Below are 6,385 nucleotides of genomic sequence, written 5' to 3' on the forward strand. Positions count from 1 at the left end.
AGGTATATGGATAGTTGCAACTGTGCTTAGTCAGGCTGAATCCGAAGTGAGGAAATAAACATAACAGTTCTCTCTGACCCCTCACCAGCAAGTGCCAGAGTAAACGGATGCACTTGGCAGCAGAATCTGAACAGAATAAACTGACTTGTGATTTGCTTTGCATTTCAGCACTCTCTGTGTACAAAGCTCCTGTCAAATCAAAGGCCTTGGGTCAGGAACCATAGTTTCCATCTACCACTGAATTTATGTGGATTTGGGCCCTGAACAAAGTCCTACTGACAGCTATAGACTGCAATCCTCACTTTTTTTAGGAGCATAATATAGAAAAAAAAACAAACAAAAAAAAAGATGAAGTATATGATCACCATTTATTCCATTGAAATAAGAGATTCTTTACTATTTCTGGCAAGTTCAGGGTTATCACGAGATGTTTTCACAGCTGGAGGGTAAAGCTTCTGCTCTCCAGTGCCCTATACTGATGGGAATGTGGGACTGGTTCAGTAACTGAGCTGTGTGACTAATCTGACCATGTTAGCAAAGTGTCTCAGAAACCTGCTAGCTCCTCATAGCTTCACCTATGGTAAGGTCAGAGATACATTTTTATGGTGATCCAGGCTTTGTTGTCTTCCGATTTGTAAGTAATAATGAGGGGGAGGGGATTTATAAGGCAAAAGGGAACATAATCCTGGACTGGTTTTGCATTTCAGGTACCGGCTGGATGCTTATTTCAAGGAAGAATAGCAACACCTACATTGCCTTCACCTCTGTAAAGATGCTGTCTTTCAAATGAGAATGAAATAACTGAGGGTGGTGGCTAAGGGGGTGGTCCATCTCCCTTATGAAATCTTTCCCAGCTCCCTGCTTTGACCTGAGGTTGCAGTTTGGTTTAGCAGATGTTTTATGTGCCTTTATTTGAACCAGGTGGGCACAAAGTAGGGGTTTTCACTGGCTGGTGTCAAAGCTGAGGACCAAACATGAGGGACCACTCAGGCTCCAAGGTCTCAGGGTGTGAGAAGGGAGCTGTGCTGGATGCTGACATTCAGAAGCCAGATAAAGGACTAGATTACAAGCCAAGGGCTGATAAAACAGATTTCGTTTGCCTGTTTTCCCAATAACATACTTAGAGGGAAAAACTAGGTCCAAATCCTGCTAACCCTGATGGGTTTGGGTCTGCTCCAGGTGGAGCTTCGGGAGGAAAGTGTGAACATGCAAGGAGAGGCAGATGCTTGTGAACCCCATGTCACTAGGAGACAACATCCAGAACTGCCTGCGGGACCAAGAGAAGCTCCCAGGTACTATCTGCTTTGTTTGCCATGTTCTTGGGACATGTGCTCCACACTCTCCTCTTGCCTGTCCCCATGCTCACCAAGTCTGCCAGCAGCCCTTCCAAGTGACACATTGCCTTCCCTGCTGTTGCAGATAAGAAAGCCGAGATGAATTATGGATATCCTCTTTCTGTGTCAGCACAGACAGATTATCTTTGCTCTATTGCTGTGAACAGCATGGGCACATCTCAGCTGTGCTCTCAGCTCCTCCCTGGGTGCTCCTGCACTTCTGCTCTTCTCTTGGTGTGCAGAGGGTGTTCCCAGCAGTCCAGGGCTGTTTGCAGTGCTCATCAGCAACAGATCAAGCAAACCTCGTTGGTCCTGGAGCTGCTTCAGGACTGTATTGCTCTGTCAGTCTCCTTGGGCTCTAGCAGTTTAACCCATAATGGCTCCTCCCATGCCCTGAGCTGCCCTCAGGGAAGAAACTGGGTGGATAGCAAGACTTAATGAGCAAGTGTATATGATCAAGCACTTGAAAAGATAGTGTTCTTGGCTGTTGCAACCTGCAATGAAGCACTATGCAGTTTAGCAGCTATAACTTGATTCAAGGTAGTAAAACCCTGACAGTAGGAGATTTACTGACTAGATGGGGTTGGCACCGCAAGCCAGGTCCTCGCCAAACTTGGTACACTGTTTATGTTATCCAGACGGTGCCACTTGCCAGAGTCTCCCATACATCCGAGTGCAGATTCTTCTCCTTTCATAGAAAAATCTCTGTTTCACAGCTTAGCGCAGGTCATAAGCCACTAGTGACGTTCTCCCACCCCACAGCATATTTCATAGAATCACAGTTTGATTTGGGTTGGAAGGGAGCTTAAAGCTCATACAGTTCCTACTGCCTTCCATGGGAAGGAACACCTTGGCCTTGAACACTGCCAGGGTTGGGGCAGCCACAGCTTCTCTGGGTACCCTGTGCCAGTGCCTCACCACCCTCACAGGGAAGAACTTCCTCATGTCTAAATCTCCCCTCTGTCAGGTTAAAGCCAAAGGCTCCTCCTTGTTCTGTCCCTACAGACCTTTGTAAAAATCCCCTCTCCAGCTTTCTCGTTGGCCCCTTTAGGCACTGGAAGCTGCCCTAAGGTCTTCCTGGAGCATTCTATTCTCCAGACTGAACAAGCCCGGCTCTCTCAGCCTGTCTCCAGAGCAGAGGTGCTCCAGCCCTTGGAGAATCTCTGTGGCCTCCTCTGGACTTGCTCCAACAGCTCCATGTCCCTCTTGTGCTGGGGACCCCAGAGCTGGATGTAGGACTCACCAGAGCAGAGTAGAGGGAGAGCATTGCCTCCCTCGACCTGCTGGCCATGCTTCTTTTGATGCAGCCCAGGATATGGTTGCTTTCTGGGCTGCAAGCACACAAATTATTTCCTCCAACCCCCATCCCCTTGCATGGTTTCTTGGCCACGTTCATCTTGAGAGTGCCCAAGATGAGCAGTGAGGGCTCTGGCATTGCTCTGCAGCAGTGGTGAAAACAAGATGTTCAGCTGAGTAAAGCGGACATAGTGTGGGTCAGCAGGCAATGCAGTGGGGAGAAGAGGATGGAACAGAGCAGAGTTGAGTAAGGAGAGAAATGTGGGTGAAAAGAACAGTAAGGAAAAGGTGGCCTGAAGCAACACTCTGCCCTCCCACAGGGGTGGCACAGTTGGCCACCCCCAAGTCACAAGGCTCTATGTGCAGAAGCAGCCGATGAGTCAGGGAAGCAGCAGACCAACCCAGAAGCAGCTGATGGGTGTGAGCTGCTGCACTAGCTAACCTCGGTAGAGCTCAGATTATGAGGAATATACCTGTGTATGTGTAATGTTAAAATGTACTACATGACCCATATCACAGTTATGACATGAACGAAGAGGTATGTGTGGCTTACAGCTTGTGAGGACTGTGGTTATTTAGCTGGAGAGTGTTAAAGAGTCAAACAGGACCAGATTTCAGAAGGAAGAACATTTTTGTTAAAAGTATTAATTTCCTCAGAAGCAAAGCTGTAGACAAATCTCTCATCTCCTAAAATGTCATTGTCCCAGTTGCAGAAATCAGTGTTCTAAACACAAATCCCTGTCCAGTGCATGCACTTTGTGTGCACCCCTGTGCAGCTAAGCCAGGAGCAAAGGCTGCTGTTGCACAAGCAGCAGCTTTGTTCACAAACATTTCTGAGGTCGCTGTTGAACCTGGTAATTGCAGGGGCGCTCTGCCCTACAGTGAACTACTTCCCTCCCAGCAGTTAATTTGTACTGCGTGGGCAGAAAGCTTGAGTGCACTGAAATTTGGTTGCTACCCACTTACAAACCTTTCAAAAGTTTCTCAACTCTCAGATGAAATCAGTATAATTAGATTATTATTTTAATAATTATGGATACAGCACTAGAAACATACATAATATGTGTAATTTCATTGATGACAAGTATGTGTATTAGCTGCACATGAAAGGGGGAAGAGCAAAGTCTCTGAAAACATCTTCCTTAGGTGTTTCCCAAGAGCTGCTCTTTTAAGACTGGGAAACATCCAGCCAGCAGAGGCTCTTTGTGGTGAGCTGTCAGGAAACTTGAGATGTTAAGGACCTGCAGGTCACCTGTCATATGTTTTATGCTCTGTTGGTGAGCTGGGCTGAGCTAAATGGCAACCAGGAGTTAAATTCCTGACGCTATGACAAAGAGAGAGATGCTCCACCTTCATAAAAGCACCATTCTTGATAACTAGAAGATGTCAGTCCCTGTAATATTTATCTCTGAATTTCTTCTGTTGTGTATTCCAGAGGAAAATATAGCTAGGATTCAGAAATGCAATGGTGGAGATGGAAGTAAAGAGCACCACAGATAGATAGATAAAAGCAGACTGCAAACACCATACAGCAGAAGGAGATGAGTGGACAAGTCTACCAAAATGTTAGCGAAACTGGTTCAATTGCATTCTCACTGTAGAGATGAAACAGCACTTGGCTCTGGAAAGGCTGTTTCATGTCTCTATATGCCCTCAGGTCACAGCTGCTGAAGGAAGCAATGTAAGACTGGCATCCAGTTGGTCCTGGTGTAAACAGGTCTGTCAGCAGTGAGAGACAATTGTAGCACCAAAATCAGAAGTAAGGACAAGTGCAATTCCTGTCTTGGGTGGCAAGGACCAGAAATACATGAGGTGACATGGATATGAATAAAGAAGCAACAAAAAACATCTTACTTCTCCTGTCTGCTGTTCGCATCCCAACATAAAACATTCCTTAAAGAAAAGTTACTAACAGTTACCAAATTACAGGAGTAGGATGAAGAATTTCTGGAACCTATTCTGATTTGGCTGACACCATGCTAGCTGATTTCCAAATTCCGTCCTTGACAAGCCTTTTACTTCCTTACACAGACCCCAGGGAGCCAAGAAACTCGTGTTAAACTGGAGAAGCCACGTTGACAACCTCAGTAAGTAATGGCCTTTTATATTTATTAAGCATTTTCCCAGTGCATAGGGCAGGACTGCTTCATCCATGGTTTAGTTTTTAAAACGGGTTTTCAAGTAATTTTAATAGGTGGAAATCACCAGGAGAGACCCTGGGCTAAAGCCCTGGGAGCATGAAGCCTGCCCGTTTCATCACAAGACAAAATCTGGGGCAGCCCAGCAGTGTATGGGGGTGATGGGTGCAGAACAAGAAGCAGCAGCTTTCTGGGGCAGCCTCCACAACTGCCTGCTTGGTGTGTTCTTCTACTGTTTTCACCATATTTACGGTGTTGGTGCAAGACACCCACCATGCCTGGGATCCCAGTTGTGATGGTTCTGTGCAGTAACAGAAAAACAAGCTCTGCCCAGAGTTTACAATGGAGATATGACAGCAGTGTAGATCATGAGCAGAGTAACTATCATGAACATCACGGAATCACAGAACAGTTTGGGTTGGAAGCGACCTTAAAGCTCCTCCAGTTCCAACTCTCTGCCACGGGTGGGAGCACCTTCTACTATACCAGACACCTTCCATTAGAACAGGAATAAATACTGTCATTTTAAGTGGTGGCCATTCTTGGGAATGGCAAATTAAATGGTGAAAAAGTGAAAGGAGTGGGGAGAGGGAAGGCTAATGGAAGGGGGTAAGAAAGGAAAAAGGATGAGGACACAATGTCTTCTTTGGCTAAGCACGTATTTTCCTGAACGTGGGCCTTATCTCCCTCTTCCTCTTGTATTATCGTCTGGTACGGGAAGATGTGCCTCTGCTTGCTTCAGGGATTTATAATTACAGCACAGTATAGTGCCCTGAGCCAGCAGTGCACCCACGGCATTCCCATGCTGCACTTCAGAGGTGGAGTCACCCTTCATGGATATCTTTTAAGTGTGTCACTGCTAGTAAGCACTTTCACCATTTCCAAAGGTAAAATAATTTGCCAAAAAAGAAAATAATTCACAACTGACGATCTGGAAAATCTGTATGGAGAAGTGATGGGATTCTCTGCATCACAGGGGTAGTTTTCTATGGAAAAAAAAACATGAAAAACCCAAGCAAAAACCCCACTGAATAAAGCAAACCCAAAAATTCAAGAAATCACCACTTGATCTGTAAATGTTCATAAATATTCATGCCAGAGTTCAGGTAAAAGAATTTCAGTGGTTCTGTGGGCTGCAAGAATCCTTTTGCAGTAGAAAACCAATTTAGCCTTTGAAAGAAAACCCTGTATCTCCCATTTAAGATATCTCAAAATGCTGGAATTCCTTAAATATTCCTGCCTTTTTTTTTCTATTTCCCAGGGTTTCAGTGCTCACATAAACCAGCATGTTCCTTAACATCATTAATAAAAATGCTTCCTGGCTGTGAAAAGTAGTTAAGACAAAAATGGCTTTGCAGAAATAGAGAATTTCTGTCTATGCTTGTTCTTCTGTGTTTATCTCTGATTTAGAGACACAACACCTGGTCAGCTTCTTTCTTACACTGAAGTGCAGCAAGATGTCCTCACTAAACACCAGAAGTCACAGAGCAGTTAGACTGCTTCAGGTGAGATGCGGAGAAGGTCTCCCTTCCACTGCTTCAGTAGCCATGGAAAACAGGTTTAATGTGCCGCAGGAGGAGGCATCTGCTTGTAAGAATTGTCCTTACAGCTGATTGC

The sequence above is a fragment of the Pezoporus wallicus genome, unplaced genomic scaffold (assembly GCF_028554395.1).
Source record: "Pezoporus wallicus isolate ANWC-B61680 ecotype Strahan unplaced genomic scaffold, APGP_CSIRO_Pwel_v1 contig_7351, whole genome shotgun sequence".
NCBI lineage: Eukaryota > Metazoa > Chordata > Aves > Psittaciformes > Psittacidae > Pezoporus > Pezoporus wallicus.